Raw genomic sequence first — 26,960 nt, forward strand, 5'->3', positions numbered from 1 at the left:
TATCCGCCTTTCTCTCAGGTCATGAACCCAGGGTTCTGTGATAGAGCTCTGTGTGGGGCTCCCTGCTCAGTTGAGGAGTCTGCTGCTCTCTGCCCCTCCCCCTGTTCAAGTTCTCACACTCTCTGTCTCTCTTTCTTTCAAATAAATAAATGAAATCTTAAAAAAAAACCCACAATCCTTTATTGTAGGAGTGATATCCTATTAACTTTGCCATAATTCATTGGTTATAGGCTAGTCATATGTCCTGTTCAAACTCAAAGGAGATTTCTCACAAAAGAATTAAGACCAGGAGATAGACTAGATATCATTGGGAATCACCTTAGCATATGTCCACCACAACTAGCCTATTAAAAAGGATCCCAGGACCCTACATTAAATTAGGTAAATAGTGAGGGGAGCAGGTCAAACATCCCCATTCCTTAAAAATGAAGACATTCTACATCTTCATCTTCGGTTTGAAATATTTAAAAAAATATAAAAGTCATATCAAGCATAATTATGACTGCCCAAAAATCCATTTGAGCTTTTCCTCAACTGCCCACTCTCCTCTCTCAGACACTGCAAAGATACTTGTAACAAATAATACTTAACTCATAAACTGAATGTCTTAGGAGGAAGAAAACATGGTACTCAGTAATGTGGAATGGAGGAAATGAAATTCATATGCGCTAAAGGAGGTCTAGAAAAATCAAGCATCTACTCTAGGAAAAAATATAACCCCAGAAACAAAACAAAAATTTTTGCTTAGTGAGGGTTTTGCTGAATGGAAGGTTTTACAGAGAGCATTTCTAGGGTGAAAGGAAAAAGAAATGAAGCAGAGAGGCTTAGACTAGGGCAATGCTTCTCAAACTTGAGGAGACAGCATCACTGAGAAAGCTTACTGAAAAACAAAGTGCTGGATTGAGTAGGTCTAAGGTGGGACTTAAAAATCTGCACTTCTATTCAGTTCCCTTGTGATGCTGATTCTGCTGATATAGGACCACGCTTTGGGAACCCTTCACCAGGGGAGGGTTAGATTTTTCAGAATTGCATTTTATATTGTAACAAGACAGATCTAATATCACTTTTCTGTCTTTTTGATATCAGTCTGATTCTGACTGTAGCTGATTTGAAATACTGTGCTTGCTGTATATTATGTTCTTGGTCATTTTTAATTTTTTTCCCAATTTTTCTCAATAGTGCACATATTGGGTATAGTAAAAATACCTGACATACTGGGACACAATTATGAGAACTTACAGAAATGTACTTAGTATAATACCTAGCATTCACAGTCAGTAAATGCTGTTTTATTTCTTTCTTATCTGACCAAAAGAAGAATGAAAAATTATATCATTGATCTGACACTAGTTATTACAATACTAGCCCATGTATAATTGTATCAATATCTAAAATTGAGATCTCAGGGTTTTCTAAAAATTTTGTTAAAACATATTTTCTCTAAGAATATGTGCTTTTCCTTTCAAGCATCCTTTGATGCTCTTTTCTGGTTAAATATGTGGAACAGAAGTCCAATTTACATTATGTGTCAGAGTAAGTAAAATGACTTAATGACAAAATTATCCATTAGCAACTTTAGGATAGGTCCTATTTCTGCTTATCCTGGCCACTCTATCATAATTTAATTTCTGATACCTTTCACTGTGATTATGTAATTTCCTCTACTGGTCCTCAAACTAAAGTCATACCAGATTCAGCACTACCACCAAGAACTGACTTTAAAATAAGTAACAAATTATAATTCAGATAAAAGTGTATAAGTAATAATACAACAAAGTGATGAAGATTTTTCCATGGACAGCCTTGTACCATCATTTTTTCTGTTCTTACTTGAGATAATTGGTTGAGAGTGAAGACAGTGATGCTAAGGAAGGGAGTTTAATGAGCCTTAAGATTTCTAGGAGTCTACAGAATGGGGATAATTAGATCTTCCCTACCAGCACCACAGGACTTTTGTATGAATCAAATAAGTGATGTATATAAAGATTCTCTGGAAAATGTAAATGTCTGATTTTTAAATAATCACTCCATAAATAAACAAGAGGTTTTCAGTATACTTCAGGAGGAACTAAAGGTCTACAAAGGGTTTCTTAATTCAATAGTAGAGACTAATATGGCATATTGAATGAAAGAAGGAAAAAGGAAGGTTAGAACAAAAGAAGTGTTGGTAAAATGATGAATTACACTGATTTAATTTAGACCAAATACATAGAATCAAGCTACAGTTGTAAGTGAACGAAATACCATTTTTTTTAAAACTATACTTTTGTAAAGCAAAATGGATGTGTTCTAAAAGGTGTAGTTCTATCATAAAGATAGGAAAATTCAAATTGAATGGATAAACAAAGACAAGCCAATAAAACTATAGGAAAAGGAGAAAATTAAAATCACCATATCATCAGAGTAGAGTAGAATTCTAAATAGCACATATCCAAAAAGAATGAGCCATTTTATATATGAGAATGGCTATATACCTGTATTAGTCTCTTACTGCTGCTGTAAGAAATTACCAAAAATTTAGTGGCTTATGACAACCCAATTTATTTTCTTATAGTTTTGGGAGGTCAGAAATCTCAAAATGGTCTTATAGGGTTAAAATGTGCATGGCAGTATTCTTTCTGGAATTTCTAGAGGGGAATCTCTTTCCTTGCCTTTTTTTTTTTTTTTTTTTTTTTTTTTGGTCTTTAAAAGCCTCCTGTATCTCTTGTTTGTGGTTCCTTCCTTCAAATTAAAACTCAGAAGAGTAGCATCTTCCAATCTTTCTCTCTGATATCTGTCTCTGTTGTCATATCTCTTTCTGCCTTTGATACTCCTGCTTCCCTTTTGTAAGAACTCATGTGATTAGATTGGGCCCAACCAGCCAATTGGGGTTAATGTCTTCATCTCAACAGATGTACCTTAACACTTCTGTATAATTTATTTTGCCAGGTAAGGTAACATAGTTATAGATTCCTGGGGATTAGGCTGTAGACTCTAATCTTGCTGGGTCATTTTCCAGCATACCACAGTGGAGTAGATAGAAGCTATCTGAATTTTCCTCTCATTCTCTGCATATATTCTGGATACCTTGTTCTTCCTTGACAATGAAAGTCTGTTGTTTTTATATCTTCCTAATCTCATTCATGAGAGTTAGTAGCCACTCTGGGTAAAGGGTTCAATTCAAATACATAATTGTCATAAATCTTTTAATGTCAAATGATATTAATTAATTAATTAATTTATTTATTTACTTATTTATGAAAAGTAAATGATAGAAATGCAACAAGTGATTAATCACAGAGGCAAAAAAAACTAATCTTAATTCACGGTTCTCTTCTAATAGAAAAAAATTAAACATTAAAAAATATTAAAAATCAAGATATATGTAATAATATAATCGCATATTATGCACTATGATAGCAATACATAGGGTAGTGAAAAGAGAGTAATAGGCAAGGGCAAGTTTGGTAATAGGGTTACCATGGATAAATTGGTAAGATATGGCTCTCCCTGAAGGTAACATTTGACAAAGATCAAAAGTATGTGTGAGGGCAGGACATGTAAATATGTGAGTTCTATAAGGCAAGCATTTTCCAGATAAGGTGAACAGCAAGGACAAAAGTCCTCACAGAGAACAGTCCTGGTTTATCTGAAGAACAGACAACCCTGAGTAGTTAACAAAGTGAACAAGGAATGAATGGAAGGAAAGGTCATGAGTGACCTTGAAAGATACTTTTTTTTTTTTTTCCTGAGTGCTAGGGAGAGCCACAAGATAGCATTTAGTATAAGATTGCATAAGAAGAAAAACAACTAAGAACAATAAGCATGAGGTTTTGTAAGATTTTACAATGTAAGAACACTTCTAAAATGAGTATTCTGGGAGGCTGTGGAGCTTAAAGATATGATAGAATAGATTGGGAAAAGTCAAAAGTAGTTTCTTTGAGAATTTTGTTATGGTTCAAATTCTCAAAAGGTATGGGAAATTTTATATTAAGTTAGTAATGAGACAGGATGTAGAAGGAGTAAGACTAGAGTTCTAGTTTGGTAGCCATTGGTGGACAATTTGGGTTTATTAAGAGAGATGAAGAGGACCAATATGGGGCTAAGGTCCAGTAAGGGCTACCATGGAAAACCTTCATTCTTTCAGAACCTTTCACAGGAGAGATATTATGTACTTTATTTTCAAAAAGAGCTTGCTTTCTCTGTGGGTAATTGATTGGAGAAGGTGGAATTGGCAAAGTGGAAGAGGGAGTACAATTAGAAGGCCCTGTAATGGGTCAGGCAAGAAGTAATGGTGACTTGGGCTAGGAAGTATTAACACAAGTGCAGTTAAGACAGCTGTCCCACCCAGTTGCTCTTAACTTACCTTCTTTTACAAATGAAAAAAATAATACATATGACTATGTGAAAATATTGCTAAGGCCCTCTTGGGGCCAATGCAAGCACAGAACTCTTACATTTAAAATTTATGAGTTTCATAGCATATACATCTCTGCTGAGAATAGGTTAGTAATTTGATGGGGATAAAAGCCTGATAAGGCTAAGAAGAGAACATAAAAGAGGAAGTGAAGACAACAGACTTAGATACCTCTTTAAAGGATTTTGCTTTAAAAGGAAGCAAAGAAATGGATTAGGAGCTAGCTAGTTGGGAACATGGGAGAGAAAAACCTTTTCATCATTATTATGATATGCTTGGAGATGTAATGACATGTCTATATACCTCTGGAAATGATCCAGTAGAAAAGTATAAACTGATGATGTGGTAGAAAAATATGTGCTAGAAGGGGATGCCTGGGTGGCTTAGCAGTTGAGCGTCTGCCTTCGGCCCAGGGTGTGATTCTGGAGTCCTGGGACGAGTCCCACATTGGGTTCCCTGCATGGAGCCTGCTTCTCCCTCTGCCTGTGTCTCTGCCTCTTTATCTCTCTGTGTCTCTCATGAATAAATAAATAAAATCTTTTTTTTAAAGATATGTTAGAGGTACTAAACCTTTAAATAGAGCTCTGGAACAAAGTATCTTTAAAGAGAAGCAGGAATATAAGTGAAGACAGTGTATGTGGTTATAAAGTTTTGGATTTGGCCTAATCAGATAAAGAAGTTTTCTTTAAAATGTCTCTATTTTCTAAGTCAAACATCTATATTCAAGATAATCCTCTAAGAAATTTAAGGACCAAAATTTATAAAATTGAAATCTAGAAAACTGGGAGAATGAATTGTTAAAAAATATGCAGTGGACTCACTGAAATTACTGAGGACCCACTTGATGTTTATGGGCATAAATTTAAAATGAGATCTGTCATCTTGATTTTAGTATTTCTCTAGATAGATTCAATGGCTTGTGTATAATCCCAGAATTAATACAGTGGTAGATTTAACCAGGACTTGGATTTTTACCATGTGAGAACACTGAATGGAAATGTGTGCAAGGGAGTAGAGGGAGTAGGTAAGGATAAAATTATAGAGATGAGCTACAGAATCTAAGTTGGGTAAAGAAGGAAGTGAGTTTTTTGGCAGCTTATGGACAATGCAAAACATAGGATTAGTGATTGGAAGGTGTTGGTAAGGCCAATTAACTTTTGAATATCGTTTTATGAAAAATTATAGATATGAGAGATTGATGAGCTGTCATGAGAGTGTCAAACTTTGTAATTAACCAAAATCACATGTGTTTTTAGTGCTCTGAAGTTTTAAAAGAAGTCATTCATACATGGGTCATAAAGAAAGCTTTAATAGATTTTGAAATTTAAGACCAGAACAGAACAGATCATTTGAAAAAAAAGTGCATTAAAATAGAAAATAAGGGCAAAAGTTAAAATACAACTCTACCAGTCAATGGTTGTTTTGTTTTAAAATTCATTACATTGTCTTTTGAAGAGTAGTTTTAGTTTTGATGAGATCGAATTTACCACATTTTGTTTTATACTTAGTGTTATTTGTGTCCTCACTTCATGTTGGCAAAGATACTTTCCTCAGTTATGTCCTGGAATCTTAATTGACTCTGTTAATTTTGTTTTTTTTTGGTTTCTTTATCCTATATACTTGATGTATTTATTACTCTTTACACCAAAGTTACTTTGTCTTCAGCTTCACTGTAAGTCTTAAAATCAAGTAGTGCAAATCTCTCAATTTTGTTTTAAAAATTGTTTTATTCTGTTCCATTGATCTATGTGTCTATTTTTGTGTCAATACAATACTGTTTTGATCACTATAGTCTTGTAATGTAACTTGAAGTTCAGAATTGTGGTGCATCCAGCTTTGCTTTTCTTTTTAGAGATTGCTTTGGCTCTTCAGGGTCTTTTATGGTACTATACAATTTTAGATTGTTTGTTCTAGCTCTGTGAATAATGTTGGCATTTAGATAGGGACTGAAATAAATGTGTAGATTGCTTTGGGTAATGCAAACATTTAAAAAATATTTGTTCTTCTAATCCATAGCATGGAAGGTCTTTCCATTTCTTTATGTCATTTTTAATTTCTTTCATCGGTGTTTTATAGTTTTCAGAATATAGGTCTTTCACTTCTCTGGTTATGTTTATTCCTGGGTATTTTATGGGTTTGGTGCAAATGTAAACGGGATTGATTCCTTAATTTCTCTTTCTGCTGTTTCATTTTTGGTGTATAGAAACGCAGCAGATTTCTGCACGTTGATTTCATATCCTGTAACTTTACTGAATTCATGTATCTTTTCTAGCAATTTTTTGGTGAAGACTTTCAGGTTTTCTATATAGAATATCATGTGATGGAGCTCCCTGGGTGGCTCAGCAGTTTAGCACCTGCCTTTGGCCCAGGGCCTGATCCTGAAGTCCCGGGATTGAGTCCCACATCGGGCTCCCTGCCTGGAGCCTGCTTCTCCCTCTGCCTGTGTCTTTGCCTCTCTCTCTCTCTCTCTCTCTCATTCTCTCTCTTAAATAAAATTCTTAAAAAAATCTATCAAGTGATGTACAAATAGTGAAAATTTTACTTCTTCTTTGCCAATTTGGATGCCTTTTATTTTGTTGTTGTTGTCTTATTGCTGTGGCTAGGATTTCCAGAAATGAGCCCACAATTATACAATTAATCTTTGACAAAGCAGGAAAGAATATCCAGTGGGAAAAAGATGATATCCTCAACAAATGGTGTTAGGAAAACTACACAGCAACATGCAAAAGAATGAAACTGGACTATTTTCTTATACCATACGTACAAATAAATTCAACATGGATAGAAGACCTAAATGTGAGATGGGAAACCATCAAAATCGTAGAGGAGAATACAGCCAGTAATGTCTTTGAGATTAGCCATTCCAACTTCTTACTAGATATATCTCCTAAAGCAAGGGGAAAAATAAAATTAACCTGTTGGGACTTAATAAAAATAAAAAGCTTCTGGGACACCTGGGTGGCTCAGTGGTTGAGTGTCTGCCTTCAGTTTAGGGAGTAGTCCCGGAGTCCCAGTATTGAGTCCCATATTGAGCTCTCCTTGAGGAACCTGCTTCTCCCTCCGCCTATGTCTCTGCCTCTCTCTCTGTGTCTCTCATGAATAAATAAATAAAATCCTAAAAAAAAAAAAAAACTTCTGCACAGTGAAGAAAACAATCAGAAAAACTAAAAGGCAATCTTCAGAATGGGTGAAGATATTTTCAAAAGACATATCTGTTAAAAGGTTAGTATCCAAAATATATAAACAACTTACAAAACTCAACATCCCAAAATGAATAATCCAATTAACAAATGTGCAGAAGACATTTTTCCAAAGAAGACACAGTAGTGCCAACAGACACATGAAAAGATGCTCAGAACCACTGTTCATCAGGGATATACAAGTCAAAACTATAATGAAATATCACCTTATCTGTCAGAATGGCTGAAATAAACAACAAAGGAACAACAAGTATTGGTAAAGATGTGGAGAAAGGGGGACCCTCTTACATTGTTGGTGGGAAATGCAAACTGGTGCAGCCGCTCAAAAATAGTATGGAAGTGCCTCAAAAAGTTAAAAATAGAAGTATTCTATGATCCAGCAGTTGTACTACTAGGTGTTTACCCAAATAATACAAAAATACTAATTCAGAGGAATACATGTACCCCGATGTTTATAGCAGCATTATCTACAACAGTCAAATTAATGGAAACAGCCCAAGTGTCCATGGACTAATGAATGGATAGAGATGTGGCATTATGTATATATATAATGGAATATTACTCAGCCATAAAAAAGAATGAAATCCATTTGTAACAAAGTGGATGGAGCTAGAGCATATTATGCTAAGTGAAATAAATGAGCCAGAGAAAGACGAATACCATATGATTTCATTCATATGTGGAATTTAAGAAACAAAATAAACCAGCATAGGGAAAAGAAGAGAGAGACAAACCAAGAAATAGATTCTCAACTGTAGAGAACAAACTGATGTTACCATCTGTGCGGGGTTGTGCACAGATTAAATAGGTGTTAGGGATTAAGGAGTGTATGTCCTGTGATGATCACCAAGTGTTTTATGGAAGTGTTGGATCACTCTACTGTCTCCTTGAAACTAATATTACACTGTGTATTAATTAACTGGAATTTAAATAAAAACTTTAAAAAATTGTTTTGATTCTCACTTTTTCTCTATAAATTTTAGAGAAAATTTCTATTTCTAAAAGAAAAAATAGAATTGTATTTAACCTATAAATCAATTTAAGGAGACTTGTTATTGTAATAAGACTTATTATTCCAATTCATAAGCATGATATTTTTTATTCACTTAGGATTTCCTTAAGTTCTCTGTGTAATATTTTGCATTTTTTCTGTGTATAGATTTCACATAGCTTTTGTTAAGCTAATTACTAAATATTTGATGTTTGATGCCAATTTAAACGGTAATTTAAAAACTTTTCCTTCTTGTTTGTTGTTAGCATATAGAAATGCAATTGATTTTTGTTTACTGATCTTGTCTCTGCCAGATTGAAAATTCATTTTAATAATTCTAATAATTTTATTTTATTCTATTTTTTAAAGATTTTATTTATTTGTTTGAGAAAGAGAGAGGGAGTTCACACGAGAGTGAGGTGAGATTGAAGGAGAGGGAGAAGAAGAAACAGACTCCCAGCTGAGCAGGGAGCCAAACATGGGGCTTGATCCCTGGACACTGAGATCATGACTTGAGCTTAAGTCAGACACTTAACCGACTGAGTTACTCCAGCACCCCTATAATTCTAGTAATTTAAAAAAATATATTTTTCTTAGGTTTTTCTACTTAAACAATCTTTCTTTCTACATGTAGAGGAAGTTTTACTATTTTTTTTTCTATTTAAGCCTGTCATTTCTTCCTTAAATTGCTATCTCAGTTAAGGCCTCCAGTACAACATTGATATGGAAGTGGAGAGAGTGGACATCCTAACCTTTTTCCTGATCTTAAGAAGAAATCATTCAGTCTTTTACAATAAGTATGGCCAGTACAAAATAAAATTAGTATGTTAATGTTGTGTTAAAAAATCATTAAGTATTTCAAGACAGCAACAGCACTAAACAAAGTTTTGTAATTTCTCTTTTGTCATGTCTTTGTCTAATTTTGGTATTATGGTTATACTGGCCTCATAAGATGAGTTGAGATGTTTCTTCTATTTTCTGAATTTACATAAGGTTGGTATGATTCATATATACAAGTTTAAGACCATTCACCAATGAAGACATCTAGGCCTGGGGATTTCGTTTTGGGGAACTTCTTAAAATTATTATAATAATTAAATTATAATAATTAAAATTATTATTGCTATGAATTAATTTTCTTTAACAGACATAGTCCCAGCTAGGTTTTCTATTTTTTTTTAATTGTTTCAATTTGGTAAATTGGAATGGATGGAATTTCATGGAATTTGCATTATTCAGCCAAAAAAGGCAACATTTCTCCCTGAAGAACTTTGTCATTTCAACTCTGGAATTCTAAGATCTTTGTTTTTCAGCTCATCTTCCAAACTTCTATTCAGCCAAAAGACTGGTATCATTGATCTTACTGGAAGTTGAATTAGTCAGAGATTTAGTTATGACTTCCATAATTCTTTTTTTTTTAATTTTCTTGTTTTATTTATGACAGTGACAGAGAGAGAGAGAGAGAGAGAGAGGCAGAGACATAGATGGAGGGAGAAGCAGGTTCCCTGTGGGGAGCCCAATGAGGGGACTCAATCCTAGGACACCGGGATCATGACCTGAGCCAAAGGCAGACACTCAACCACTGAGCCACCCAGGGGCCCCATGACTTCCATAATTCAATTCATTTTTGACTTCAAATGCTTTGAGGGTGAATTTAAGGTTTCTCCCCCTCCAAATGAGCCCTAAGACCAAATACCTCAAGGATGCTGGATCCCTAAACCACACAAAATTAACTAAGCTATGTCTCCTACTGTTTGTCAAATTTACAGACACTCCCAAACTGGGAGTCCTCTCTCTGCTTTTCAGCCTTGCCTCAGCTCTGTTTACTCTGAAGAATTCCCCTGAAAAATAACGACTTGGCAGAGGTTACCTTTGCTTTTTCCTCTCCTCTCGTTTTCAACATGAGGGTTCAGCCCACAGATTTCTCAAGATTTCTCTCTTTTGTCCTCTGAGAGATTGTTCCTCTCTGAGCGTTTATTTCTATCTACACCTGCCCCAACTTCATCAACTAGCTCCAGATATGAAAGTGTCCCTGATCTTTAGCTCTAGAGGAAGGACTCATAACTGTAGAGTTTAGTTCTTTTAGTTTTCTTTGACTAGGGCTTGTCACTGGTTTTACAACAAACAATCACTGGTTTTTCTGGTAGGTTACTATTTTTTCAGCAAGAGGGAACTCTTTTGTGTTCTACATCGTATTCAGGAATGAATCCTCCCCCTTAATATCATTGATACCTTTTTTTCATGGTGGTGATGTTTTTGATTTTTAATTTTTTTTATTTGGGCAGACTATATTTGGGAAGACTATGACTATAACAGTTCTAGAAGCTTTACAAGGAAATAAATTAAAAATGGAAGATTTTTTTTTTCTGATGATGTAAAATTTTTAAACATGCACATGACAGAGATACATCCAAGGTAAATAATACTTACTTCATTTTTTGGTATATCATTACCTGTTAAACACTTTCAGAAATCATCCTTATTGTGAAATCACTAAACATAAGGGCAGTGATAATGCCACATTTAAATTTTCAGCAAAATGTCTTAATAGTTATAAAACTGTCTTACTTAAAAAAAAGTCTTACTTAATAAGGTCATGTAATTGTTTTATTTCCCTTTATTTTAATATTTTGATATCACTATGTTTATAGTTCCAAAAATCATTTTAGAATAATTTATAAGTATGACCCTATATTCCATCTGTTGTAATAAAATACATACCATCAACTTTTAATACGTAATCATGGTAACTGATCATTTCTAAACTGTCATGATGTTCTAAAAATTTACATTCTAGTCACGTTCATATTTTTATTCTGCATCTTCCATTATTATGATAGTAGTAAGAAATTTAATTATATGTATTCCCATGTTATTTATTTAGATGGTTTATGTGATACTGAGACTTTGCTGTATTCAATTCTTTACTGAATTTGTGCAATTCTTCACAAATGCAAGGTTTTTATTATATATCTGGAATAAAGAGTAAGAAGAATGTTCATCTTTTACTGTCTTTCCACTTGCTTTCCTTCTCTATTATGTGTATGTTTTGTAAATCCACAGAGACTAGAATAATTAGGCTTCCTGGACAGCTGCAATACTAAACTTTCCATAAACTGTTAGTGGAAAGATTGCTTCAAAACATTTCCTTTATTTTACCTATAATTTCATCTTACAGTTTTCTATAAATCCCTCTGTAAATCACATGGGTTCTGCAATTTTTTAGCACTTGCTGTTTTTCCCCATTGTTTAGTAAAACTGCCAACTACAGTGTTTCTCAAAATGTAGTGAAGAGCAGAAAGAATTCATGTATGAATACAAAACAGTCTGGGTTCTCAGCACTCCCAAAGACCAGGTAGTACTAAGGAAGCTCTGATAAGCTGTCGTGCAGAGGGGGGCCCCTTACCACCATTGTGTGAAGGAAAAGCCAGTGGATAGATGGCCCATTTAGTTAAAGCTCCATGTGTTAGGGTTGTCAACCAGGCATCAGAAACATCACAGCCAAAGTGATGCAAATAATCATTGTAACATGCAAATAATCACAAATAGCCTTGAGCATTTAATATACAGAAATGTTTATAGGCAACTGTAGTATTTATTCTATCATAAGATAATTGTTTGTTAGCACCTCGAAAACCGTAGTTAAGTGAACTTCTGACTTTAAAGATATTTGCATCTTATAATAAAGCTGAGAAGTAAAAGAAAAGGTTGTTTTCTAAGTCTAGTAGTTTTTTTCTACTAGATGGTCTATATCTATATCTATATCTATATCTATATCTATATCTATATCTATATCTATATCTATCTATATCATCTATATCTATATCTATCTATCTATCTATCTATCTATCCTGAAATAGGACATGTATCTCTCTCCTATTGGTTCTTTTCTCCAGAGAACTCTGACTAAACTAGACTCCAAAAACAACTTGTCCAAAAAACTATTTCTTACTTGTGGCAGGATAAATACTAGCCTCCCAGAGAATATCCACGTCCTAACTTCTGGAACCTATGAATATTACCATTTATTACATAAAAGTTCTGGAAGTGGGGAGATTATCATGGATTATCTGTGTGGGCCCTAAATGCCATCATATTTATCCTTAGGATAGGGAGACCAAAGAAACTTTAACAAGAGGAGAGGAAATGTGACCACAGAGACAAAGATTTGACTGGTGTGCTTACAAGCTAAGGAATACTGACATCCACCAGATGCTGGAATATGCGAGGCACAGAATCTGCCTTAAAGCATCCCGAAGGAGCAAACCTATGCCAATACCTTGATTTTTACTCAGTGAAACTTATTTCAGATTTCTAGCCTCTAGGACTGTGAGAGAATAAATTACTGTTGTAAGCCACAAAATTTGTGGTAAATTGTTACTCTCACCATCAGTATTGTTCTCCCTTTATTCTGATTATTCTTTTCTATAGAATTACTGATAGACAGAAGGAGCGAGAATGGAAAATGATATTACTATTTGTTGGGTACTCATCTGTGTCTAGTGCAACACAAAACATTCAAAATACAGTCTCATCCCCTCACCTTCCCTAAATACCTTGCTAGCACGACAAAGCAGCAATCATGGAAATTAGTGCCTCTTTAGATCATCATGCTAACACGATAACATCATTAAATTTTTTCAGTGGCTATCTAGAGCTCCATACAAGCAATACAATCTGTTGGCCTTTGAGTGAATCTGGCCCAAGGAGAATTCTGTTGGCTAGTATTGTATATTAAACTCATTTGAACTTGGAGAATTTTTAGCAAGAGACGAGCCAGGTCTCCAGTAGTTCACAGTTCCCGCTACTCAATACTGATTACTACTGCCAACTTCACAGAATCAGATTTCCACTCTGGCCTCTGAAGACATTTAAATATGCAACTCTGTTCTGAACCGTTCAGCCCAAACTCCTAAAAATGTCATACCACTTCTTTCATGATTTGCTCCTATTCACCAGTCAAAACATGGCATTTCCTTCTTACATTTTCTTTTTTTCCTAAATGGTTTTTATTTTATTTTTTTTTACCTTTATTAAGGTATAATTGACAAATAAATAAGTAATAAATATTTAAGTTGTACCGAGCGATGTTCTGACGTACTTATGTATTGCGTAATGATTACCATGATCAAGCTAATTAACATATAATCTCACAGTTACCCTCTTTTGTATGTCAAGAAAACTTAAGATCTGGCAAATTTCAAGTATACCTTATTATTAACCATAGTCACCATGTTATTCATTCAATCTTTAGAACTTATTTATCTTATAGCTGAGTTTGTAGACTTTGATCAAAATCTCCTCAATTGCTCCCCCACCATTCCCTGGTAATCACCATTCTACTTTTTGTTTCTATGAGTTCAACTTTTTTAGATTCCATATGTAAGTGAGATAACACAGGATTTCTCTTTCTCTGTCTGGTTAATTTTACTAGCAAAATATCCTACAAGTTCATCCTTGCTGTAGCAAAAGGTAGGATTTCCTATGATATAGATGAATGATATTCCATTGTATACTTATACTACGTTTTCTTTATTCATCTACCAATGGACATGTAAGTTTTCGTAGCTTGTTTACTCTAAATAATGCTGCAATTAACATGGAGCACAGTTACCTCTTCAAAGTTCTGATTTCATTTCCTTTGAACATATATACTCAGAAGTGAGATTGCTAGATCACATGAAAGTTCTATCTTTAATTATTTGAGGAACTACTAAACTCTTTTCCATAGTGGGTATACCAATTTATATTCCTAACAAGAGTGTACAAGGGTTTTTTTTTTTTTCCACACTCTTGCCAACACTTCTTATCTTTTACCTTTGTTTTTAATTGGGGGAAGGGGCAAAGGAAGAGAGAGACAATCTCAAGCAGACTCCCCACTGAGCGCAGAGCCCCACATGGGGCTCCATCTCAACACCCTGAGGTCATGATCTGAGCCAAGACCAAGAGTTGGACGCTTAATCGACTGACCCACCCAGGCATCCCTTTTCACTCTTTTATCATAGCCCTCTTGAGAGGTATGAGGTGATATCTCATTGTGGTTTTGATTTGTGTTTCCATGATGATTAGTGATATTAAGCATCTTTTCACATATCTCTTTTCTTGTATTTTTTGTCTGATGTTATGAGTAATTGCTATCCTCCTAAAATGAGTTTGAAAGTGTTCCCTTCTCTTTGAATTTTTGGAAGTATTCAAAAATAATTGATAGTAATTCTTTTTTAAATGTTTGGCAGAATTCACCAGTGAAGCCAACTGGTCTTGGGCTTCTCTTTGTTGGGAGGTTTTTGACTACTGATTTAATCTCCTTACTCATTTTTGGTCTGTTAAAGTTTTCCATTTCATCAAGATTCATTCTTGGAAGGTTTATGTTTCTAGGAGTTTACCATTTTTAGGTTATCCAAAATTTTCATGTGCACTTGTTCATATAATCCTTTGTACTTCCATGCTATCACTTGTAAAATCTTTTTCATTTCTGATTTTATTTATTTGACTCTTCTCTTTTTTCCCCTTAGTCTAGCTAAAGCTTTGTGAGTTTTACTTATCTTAAAAAAAAAAACTATGTTTTTTTTTATCTTTTATATTATACTCTGGTTTCTTTTTTAAATAAAGATTTTATATATTTATTCATGAGAGATACAGAGAGAGAGGCAGAGACATAGGCAGAAGGAGAAGCAGGCTCCCTGTAGGGAACCGGATGGAGGAGTTGATCTCAGGACTCCAGGATCACGACCTGAGCCAAAGGCAGATGCTCAACCACTGAGCCACCCTGGTGTCCCTATTCTCTGGTTTCTATTTCATTTATTTTTGCTCTGATATTTGTTATTATCTTTCTTCTACTAACCTCGGGCTTAGTGTTTTTTTTTTTCAGTTCTGTAAGATGTAATTTTAAATTGTTAATTGAAATCCTTCTTAATGTAGACATTTATTGCTATAAACTTCCCTTTAACTGCATCTCATAAGTTTTAGGATGCTGTTTTCCTACTTTCATTTGTCTCAAGATATTTTTCTGGTTTGTTTCTCTTTTGATTTCTTCTTTGACTCACCAGTTGTTGCACAGTGTTGTTTAATTTTCATATATTTGTGAATTTTCCAGCTTTCCTCCTATTATTTATTTCTAGTTTAATAGCATTCCATTGGGGCCTATGCAAGAAGCTGGCCATGGGAAGGGACAAGAGTAAGACACATAGAATGTTTGGGGGCACCCATGAGCCATTTGGAGGGTCTGCAGATGAGGTATTCCATATAGCTTGTGGGTGGACGTCTGGATAGAGCCATGAGGATGTAATAGGATCTGTGGCTATTTGTTGAGTTGGGAGCAGTTTTTGCTGTAAGTGGTTACCTCTCTTCCCTTCCTTTTCTGGAGCATCCTGCACAGTGAAAGATGCCAGGTGCTCATTCCCGATGTTTTCATTTTTTCCATGGGGAAAGTCACAGACCACAGGGTCTCTCTTGTCACAGAGCCATGCTGCCTTGGGGGAGAGGTAATGTAGGTAAGGTAAAACTGTTCTTACTTTCTTCAATGTACCTGTTCTCGGATTTTTGCTCCAAATGGTGTGCCAGAACTTCTCTGCTAGACTCCTAGATTCCCACAAATTACTTTAATACATGGATAATTGTCAAAATTGATGTTTTCTTGGAATTTAATGGCTGAAAACACCTAATCTGCCATCTACTCCCCTCTCTCACTTTCAAGTGCATATTTTTCTCAGCCATAAAAGAAAAAACACATTTCTTTCTGCTTTCCTACACAATGTCTCACATGCTGCTCCAATGGCATGGAGTATCTTCCTTGCTCCTGATTCCAATTCATGTCAGGACTCAGTTTAAATTTTATCTTTACTATAAAAACTTGTTCTGCTGGTTTCAAACTGAATTATAGGTCTCTTCTATATGCTTTCACATCATATATCACTCTATCATAATTCTTAGTATTATGCATAGTTTATTGTAATTATTTATAGTGCAGTAACAAATAGGAAGCTATTTAAAGCAGGGATTATATCTTATTTGTATTCCCAACACCTAACATGGTACCTAGAGCATATGATGTATTCAAATTTGTTGAATAATTTTAGTCCACATAATAACCTGTATGAGAGAGATATGATGTAGAAAGTTTCCTATTTATATGTGGAAAGATTCCTATTTGGGATATGCCACTGCATTGAGTTCAATAAATCACCCTCTATTCACTGTGATTGGATTTTTCTTTATTTTTTTTAAAGATTTTATTTATTTATTTCAGAGAGAGATAGCAAAAGAGAAGGAGGGAGGGGCAGCAGGAGAAGCAGACTCTTCTGAGCAGGAAAACTGATGCGGGGCTCAACCTCAGGACCCTGAGATCATGACCTGAGCTAAAGGCAGACACTTAACTGACTGAGCCACCCAGATGCCCTGGATTTTAATTTTCAATGGTTAATTATACATTTTTATGGAAACATAATAAAAGCAGAAGCATTATAATTTATGTTAATAGTTATGAAAATAATACACATATCAATGTTTTTTAAAAGAGGAGAATGTATAATGTCATGAACCACCGTCTGGATTAAAAATTTAGTTCATCAAAAATATTGTAAATGGACAGGAAAAAGGATAAATAAGCCTGCAAAATATATTTTCCTAAAGAATAATACAGTGCAATAATCATATTTTATTCTCCTTAGATTTTGATAAAGAAAATGAATTTCAACTATCTTTGCTTTAGATTCATCATAGTAGAATAAAAATAAAATTTATTATTCCCAAATCATTTGAGAAAAAAATGCATTTGTCCAAATTATACCGTAAAAACACTGTCCCAACTTATTTGTCAAAGTAGAAATAAAATCTGCATAAAGAGAATAAAAATGTGAATAAGACAAAATATCTAAAATTATGAGATGAAGTACAACCAAAATAATAGGCATAAGGTAATTTACCAAAAAAAAAAGATTCTTACTATTCATCTTAACAGCATAGTAAAATAAGGAATTAAATGATCCAATAAAATTAAAATGAAAAAAATTAATAAAAGTGGATGAATTCATTATTAGGAAAAATGTAGAAAAGTAAATATAAGATCTGGTTCTCTTATTCATAAAGGAATTAGATTTCTCAAAAGACTAAGCAAGAAAAATGACATAACAATAATCTTAAAACACAACATATGGGGCTTTGTACCCTCTTCATGTGTCCTATTCTTAGAGTTTTAGCTGCAAAGATACTTCCTCTTCCCTTTTCACCTTTCTATATATGTGAAAGATTAAAGTAGATTTCTCTGAAAAATTAAAATGAAATGCCCCTAGCATATAAACCATCCTTGCAATAGATCACCCACAATTGAAAGAGACTAATTCATTATGTGTCTTCTCATCTGTTAAGCTCATAATGTAAATTTATTACATGATTAGCTGGATTTCATCTTCATATGTTTGCCCAATTTTCTATTGCGTTACTTGTCTTCTTTTTTTTTTTTTTACTGAATTGCAGGGGTAATATATATATTTTACTTATAATTTTTTGCCAATTTTATTTATAGCAAATGTCTTTCCCTGATTGATATTTCTCCATTTATATTTTTTATGACCAGAAGTTCATATTTAAGAAAAAGATATGTATATATACATTTTTTCCTTAATGGTTTTTATTTTGGCAGAATGCTAGTATATCCTTCTTTATCCAAAGGAAAAAGTATTCATTTAAGTTGACTTTTAAAATATTTAAAGTTTTGCTTTTCACATTTAAATATTTATTTCTTTGAAAATTGGCAAAAATATTTTACAACAAAGTATACTATTGTGAAATGTCAGAAAAACAATGAAAAGTAGGCTTAAACACATTCAGAAAAACTTTAAAAAACCCAAACACATTACATAAAGAAAAGTGGGCTCAAAATAGCATCAGACTCCTAAGCATCAACTCAGGATGCAAAAATATTGTGGAGAAATGCTTCAAAATTACTAGAGAGAATAATTTTCAATCAAGATTTTTTTTCTCATCTCATTTTTTTCCTCAACTATCAAATATTAGGTGAGAATAAAGGAATTTTCAGACATATAAGAAATAAAAAGCTGTACCTACCCATAGTATTTCTCAGAATACTGCTGGAAGATGTGTTTCAGCAGGATGAAAGATTGAATCAAGACAAAGGAAGATAAGGGATCCCGAGAACATACTATGCAGCATGAAGTTCTGAGAAAGTCCTAGGTTGATCACTAGCCTCTAGTCCTAGAGAGTAACCAGCCCAGACTGAAAGAGGTGAATGGAAGGCAGCGAGAGGATGACATATCAAAATTCAAAAAATGAAATTGTATATTATCTGGTTAAAATCTAGAAAAAATATCTCCTAAATGTTTAGATTATTTGAAATCTTTACATGTAAATAAAAGGTACGAGCTTCCACTTATAAGATAAATTAATCCTTAGAATGCATAGTATGATGTCTATAGCCAACAATAACCATATTGTATACTTGAAACTTGCTAAGAGAGATCTTTTAATTTCTTCTTACAAGAAAGAAAAATGTGTAACTATGTGTGGTGATGGATGCTAGCTAAACTATTGTGATCATTTTGCAATATATATCAAATCGTTATGTTGCCTAAAACTAACACTGTTATATGTCAATTATATCACAATTTACAAAAGGAAAGAAACACCTAAATAAACAAATGTAATGCCCATTCTGCTCAACAAAAAGCAGTGGTCTTGACTGTCTACATTAGGCAATGTCTACATTACATTGTCTAAAGTAGGCAATCAAATTCACCATACATCCTTAGGTTTATTAGGTATAAGAAAAGATTTAGGGTGGGTAAAACACAACACACAGGAAAGTAGCGTGGAGGAAGATTCCTTTCGTAGGCACATATGTCAAATATGCCAAACCTCATTCATCTTTGTGAGGCATATGGTTATGAGAAACATGTCAGAGTATGAGAGGACTACGTCTGAGAAACCAGTGATTGTTGGGGTCCATCAATAATTTTCTTTGTTTTGGTTGAATTGTTGAATCAAGACTAAGTTTGTGGTGTGAGCCAACCATAAGATGATGTATTATATGATGAGATTTGCATCTGGAATTAGGCAATTTATCCCTGGTAAATACAATGTTCCATTTCAATTTTTAACAGCTTTATTTAGATATGATTGACATATAATAATGTATATTTTAAAGAAAAATTTAATGTTTTGACATATGTATACACTAGTGAAATTATAACCATAGTCAAGATAATGAGTATATTCATCACTCCCAGGAGATTATTTTTTGGAGTTCCCAGTCAACCACTGATATGTTTTCTGTCACTGTAAATTAGTTTGTATATTCTAGAATTTTACATACATGGAGACATACAGAATACATTTTTTTGGTCTGATTTCTTTCATTCAACATAAATATTTTAAAGTTTATTTATATTAATAGTTCAATATTTTATTACTGAATATCAGTCTATTGTATGACTATAACATCATTGATTTTTCCATTCACTTGTTAATGGACATTTGGGCTTCCAGATTTTGGCTATTTAAATAGAGATGCTATGAACATTTGTGTGTAAGTCTGTACAGAAATTTGTTTTCAGTTATTTGATAAGATACAGAGGTGTGGAATGCCTGGGTCATATAGTAGGAGTATAGTTAGCTTTTAGAAAGCAGTATATGAGACTACTAGTTGCTCCATATTTCTGCCAACACTTGGTGTGATTAGTCTTTTTAAATTTTAGACATTTCAATATCTATGTAATGAAACCTAATTGAAGTTTTATTTATTTTTTTGTTTTTGTTTTTTTGTTTTTACATTTTTTTATTTTAATAAATTAATTTTTATTGGTGTTCAGTTTACCAACATACAGAATAACACCCAGTGCTCATCCCGTCAAGTGTCCCCCTCAGTGCCCGTCACCCATTCACCCCCACCCCCCCGCCCTCCTCCCCCTCCACCACCCCTAGTTCATTTCCCAGAGTTAGAAGTCTTTATGTTCTGTCTCCCTTTCTGATATCTCCCACACATTTCTTCTCCCTTCCCTTATATTCCCTTTCACTATTATTCATATTCCCCAAATGAATGAGAACATACAGTTTGTCCTTCTCCGATTGACTTACTTCACTCAGAATAATATTGAAGTTTTAATTAGTACTTCCCTAATGAAAAATGATTTTCAATATTTTTTCATGTGTTTATTTGCCAACTTTTTTGATAAAAATTCTGTTCAATTTTTTTGTCTAAATGTTTTTTGTTTATTACTTTAGTATTGAGATCTGAAAGTTATTTTTATATTCTGGATGCCAATTTTTTTTTAAAAAGATTTTATTTATTTATTCATGAGAGACACAGAGAGAAGCAGAGAGAGAGGCAGAGACAGGAGAAGCAGGCTTCAGACAAGGAGCCCGATGTGGGATCGATCCTCGGACTCCGAGATCACACCCTGAGCTGAAGGCAGACGCGCAATCACTGAGCCACCCAGGCGTCCCTGGATGCTAATATTTTTTAACAAATAGATCGTTTGCAAATATTTTCTCTCAGTTTGTTGCTTGTCTTTCTGCTTACAGTGTCATCTGAAGAACAAATCTTATTTTGATGAAGTCCAATTTATCCATATGCTCCTTCATAGATAGAACTTTTGGTATTGTAGCTTGGATATCTTCACCTAACAAGTTTTTAGAGATTTTCTCCCATAATTTCTTCAACAGGTTTACAGTTTTTGGTTTTTATATTTGCATCTCTGATCCAGTTTAAATTAATTTTTGTATATGGTATGAGATATGAATGAAGTTCCTTTTTTTCTGCCTAGAATATTTTTTGTTCTAGCACCATTGGAAAGTTGGTCCATTATCTACTGAATTTCCTATGAATCTTCATTTAAAATTGATTAACCACATATGTTTATCTATCTTTGTTCTGCCAATCCCTTGGTATAGCTAGGATTTAACACCACATGATTTTGTTTAATGCAGCTTTTTAATAAATCTTGAAATAAGATAGAACTAGTCTTCCAAATTTGCTTTTTTCTTAAAGTTATTCTCGGTAAATCTACATTTGTTTAAAAAATTTCAGTATGAATGTTAGAATCAGTTTATCAATTTCTACAAAATAAAGATATCTTTTGCATGACCTGTAGGTGAAATTGAGGACAATTAACATTTTAACAAGTAATTATTATACCAGTGAAATTCTGCCTACTTGTATAATTCATGTTACAAATCAAATAGTTTATTTTACTGATTGACTCTAAAGAATAACGCATTCTTATTTTACAATGTTGAATATAACTATTTTTGGTAAGACATTTATCTCTGTGGAATATTTATGCTAATTAATTTCTTAGAATTTATGATAAAATGTACAAGATTTATATTTTTTAAAAATTCTATGTATTTCATTTGCTTCAAGATAGCATACTAAATAAAAATTTGAGTGTTGTCACGCCACTTGTGTTTGAAACTTGAGGCCATCCCTTATGTCCCAGCATAATTCCAGAGTGACTCAATTCTAAAGAACCATCCATTAATATTCTTTTTTTTTAAATATTCTTAAATGTATTTTTTTTAAGCTTGGCACCAGGGCTCAAATGCACTTTGTTGTAGTAATGAAATATTTTGCATAAGTGGAAAAATCACTTTTATTGCTTGAGATTTTACACCAATTGCAATCATTTTGAAAGTATTGACAATTTGTGGCATGTAAAGTAATCAACTCTATGAAACTGAGACTTATTAAAAAGTTTTACTGGATGATACTTTTTCAAAACCCTTCAGTGGTGTCTGAGGTTCTGATGTATGATGCTGGAGGGAGGTTGTTATACTAAACATAAATGATGAGATAAAATATTTAATTTAGGAAAGTTGCTTTTGAGATAACTAAGTAAAATTTCTGGTCCAGGGAGAATCTCAGCAATTTTCTACTTTCTCTTGCCTCCATCAGAATCAGAACCTAGAACTGTCGGTTAATGGATCATTGAATAAGAGCAGAGAAGTGTGTTTCCAATTAGTCTTATAGGTAGGGTACTGATACTGGATATTATTTGAGTTTGTGCCACAATAAATTTTATTCACCTCTAAGTGACCCAAATGCTGTTTTGACCCTGATGTATTTGCCAGAGACCATAAAATTGTTCAGCTTTGATCTGCACTTTGCATCTTCTAAGCCTCACTTCTGTTCTCAATGGGCTATTCATCAAGGGCTACCTTATCCCAGCCCCCCTGACTCTGCACTTCTATTTATTTTCTCCAGTTATGAGCTTAAGTCTGTATTAGTCGGCTATAACAAAATACCATAGAGTAGGTGGCTTAAGCAATAGATATTCATTAGTTCTGGAAGTGGAGATGTCCAAGATTAAGGGGCCAGCTCATTCGATTTTTGTAAGGACTCCCCTGTTGGCTTGCAGATGGCCACCTTCTCACTGTATCCTCACATGGTAAAAAAGAAAGCAATCTTTCTTCTTCTTATAAAGCTATTCCTATCTCAGGACCCCACACTTATGACCCATCTGACTCTACCTCCTTAAGATCCCATCTGCAGATATAAACACATAGGGGTGAGGGCTTCAACAACTAAATCCCAAGAAAAACTTTTGGGATATGATTGTAGTAGTAAATGAAGGCTGGATTTGCCTTATTCTCTTATATATCTGGTGGTGGCTGGCTCTTTGAGTTTCTTCTGTCCTAAACCTAATAGTCATCTGTTCTCTTGTACTTGAGGACATATATTTGTTCTGTGGCCAAGCACACTGTATATGGTCTGCTATATGGTGGTATATGATTGTATATTACGAGTGTCACTGCAGTGAATTTGAGACAGTATCTCTATGTCCCAAATGCCATATCATAAATACTAAAACAGAAAACCATACTAAAATTAGTAGCAGCAAATCACATATTAATCTAGTCTCATTAAACTACTTATTAACAACTTATTCACACTGTTTATTTGCCCACTTAATCTCTACAATTACATTATGAGCAGAGGGTAGGAATTGAATAAAATATAACCCTCACTTTCGAGGAATTTATTCTGTAAAATTAAGTGTATTAAATTAGAGGGAACTGAATCTCATAAGAAAAGCATAATCATAGTAAACACAGCTAGAATTTATTTAGACCCTAGCATATGACAATAATTGTAATAGAAATTAAAAATTTTCCTCTTTGAATCTCTCATATTTCATATGCTAGAGACATTATTGTATCTACTTTATTTAATAAGTGATTTAAAAAGAGGTTAAAGCACATAAGGAGGACGCATATCAAAAATGATGGAGCCAGGATTCAAGCACACATATTGTCTACTAACTTCCACAGCTCATCTTTGTTTACCATGTGACTATGGAATAGAAGAGATTACAAATGTGAATATTTATTGAAATACTAAATTTACAGAAACAGTTATGATTATAATTCACTAATTTCATAGATTCTTTGATTATGCAATGTTATACCTTAAAAATAAATGTATCATAAATGCAATGAGCAGCCACTATTTATTTAATTATGGCATTTTATTCTTACCTTCAAGTATGATGGGTTATTTGCTGTTTTTAGTTGCTTAAATATTTTTTTAGGATTTTATTTATTTATTTATTCATGAAAGACAGAGAGAGAGAGGCAGAGACACAGGCAGAGGGAGAAGCAGGCTCCATGCAGGGAGCCCAACGCAGGACTCGATCCCAGCACTCCAGGATCACGCCCTGGGCCAAAGGCAGGAGCTAAACCGCTGAGCCACCCAGGGATCCCCAAATATTTGAATACAGAATACAAGAGTTCACCTTTGCAGACAATTACAGAGAACCTATGTTGCATTTATAGCAATAGACTGATGATTTTAGGTAATAAAAGGACTCTAAGATGAAGTTTTTGCCAGGAATTATGTAACTCTTTGGAGAGACAAGACTTCAAATCATGAAGTTCTCCAGTGCAACCTTAATTTTACAAATGGGAAAACTGAAGCTCAGATGTATTGATCATCTAAGATTAGAGTCAGTAGTGATTGAGTTTGGACATAACAGTCTTGCTGATTTTTAGTGGAGTTTTCCTTCCATGACCTCATTTGAAATAAAGATCAATAAAAATTATTATGATGTCTAATAGCTTTACATATGTTAATTACCAGTCTTTCCATTCTAATTTGTAGCATATAATTTTCATTGGTAGCTTTCTCTTCACCATTTTTTATATATTCACAATAAAAAGCTACTAAAATCCCATGCTTTGTTTAATGATTTATTCTTTATGCTGTTACAGTTTTCATTTAAAAATCTTTTTTGTGGTTCATGATAAGTTTTTTTATATTGTAAAGCCAGCCTGCATAATATAGAATAAAACCTAATTCGGTTTCTTGAGTGGAAGGTATATTTGAATTAAAACACATAATTCCATCTTGCCATCTAAACTGAAGCAAGAATTTAGAGAAATGCTGATAAAGGACCCTTTCTGTGGATATAGCTACACTTTTGTAGATTGAGCTCCTTGCAAATATTTAGTTTTGTATTTTTCCAAAATTACTTTTTTAGCTTAGCTTTTTTTTTTAGCTTTTTTCCTGATAACACAAGTTACATTGTTCAACATGATTGTTAAGAGAGTCTTACATTTCCCCAAATAATTCTTCATCACATATGTAAATTTCAGAAGCTGTGAAAATGAATATAAATTAGAACATCTGAAGAGAATGAATTATGTAAAACAATTCATTAAATGCATTATACAAAATTGGTACTTTCTTTGGAGTTTAGAGGAAAGACAAAGGCATTTCCTAGGGCTCCCATTGATTACATGGTTAAATGTATATCCTTTTAGGGAGTTGGAGTCACTGTTTTCTGTTGCAAAGCCAGGTATGGGTTATTATAACTACTACCATCACAGATTTATTTTTAATTATTCATAAAAGTGATCTAAACAATGGAATCCCCAAATGAAAACACACAGTGCTATTTTAGAAGACATCTGTGACTGTTTGAAGCACCAGTGAGATGTCAATTTTGTTTTTCATGCCCCAACTCAGGAACGTATCAAATTGATGAGGTATATTTTTCAACATATATTTTTTCCAGCAGAGATATTTAAACATCATATGCATAAGATATAAAAATATCAATGTTGCTGTGATGCATTAATGAGAAACAAACAGAACAGAGACTGTGAAAGCAGGTTAATATGAACTCATTTGATATTACTCAGCAATAATTATTCTCCACCCTTAGTTTGAAATTGGGGAAACAGAAAAAGAATGGCTCAGAGTCTAAATAATCAACTGAATGCAAATTATTTCCCTACAGTAGATGTTTAAGGAATGGAATATTAAGCACTCCTTAAATTTGGAGATTATTTGTTGATGGATTGATTATAAAAGCAATAAGTGTTTCACAGTTTCTCTGTGACTGATATTTGTTCCATATCTTGGTATTTGATCCCAAAATGTCTATTCTTATTGAGTGAAGTGTGGGATGTGAACTAAGTCTGCAAGCATACTCAGTAGGGATTTTTCTCAGCAGTATTTTCCTTTGTTCATTGAAACACCTGAATCAGATTTCCATATCTTGTTTCCCCTTTTACTTTTTTATTTGTTTGGTCTGGATTATCTACCCCACTTACAATGAGACTATATATTTTTTTCATTATACTTATAGCCACAGAGAAACCAGCCTCTTTCCATTTGATATTGCTATATTTATCCTTGGGTTTTCCATTGCTATTGATTTTTGAGCAGAGAAAAGAGATCCAAAATGAGAGATCTCCATTTGTCCTATGGTTTGCCCTGACCTCCGAAGTTAATGATTATAATGGAGTCCTACCATAGTCTCCTCTATTGATCTCATACCATACAGAAGTACCATATCACAGTTGGAGGCAGGGAGTCATTTTAATATTTTCTTCTATTTGGACTTATTGAATCTAAGTCTAAAAGAAACTGCCTAAAGCAGATTCTGTATGTGGAATTATGATTTAGTTTTTAAAAACTACTCTGAGAGTTTACTCATTTTAATATATTCCTTTGTCTCTATCAGTCAGTATTTCAGAAGAGAGGATTTAAATGCTTGCCCTCAAGTTGTCATTTTTCCTATAAGTATAATTTATCTTGTTTTGATGCCTCATCATGAAACACAAACATCTATTATTGGTCTGTGCCACGTTAATACAGTGACAGTCCCAGGAGCTATTGAGGTTTATGGGACTATTTTATCTTCCTATAAATTGTCCCAGAGCAGTGTGCTTTTCCTTGCTTCTTGGCTGTCATTTCTCAATACTCTCTGTGTCTCCAGATATCAGTCAATTTCAGCCTCTTGTTTTCATGATTCTAGTATGTAGAGGGATTAACCTTTATTAGATTAGACTTTTCTTAAAGTGAGCTTCAAAAAAATTAAAGAGTAATTTTAACATGGAAACTGTTATGTCTAAC

Source organism: Nyctereutes procyonoides, unplaced genomic scaffold, assembly GCF_905146905.1.
Source record: "Nyctereutes procyonoides isolate TBG_1078 unplaced genomic scaffold, NYPRO_anot_genome, whole genome shotgun sequence".
Classification (NCBI taxonomy): Eukaryota; Metazoa; Chordata; class Mammalia; order Carnivora; family Canidae; genus Nyctereutes; species Nyctereutes procyonoides.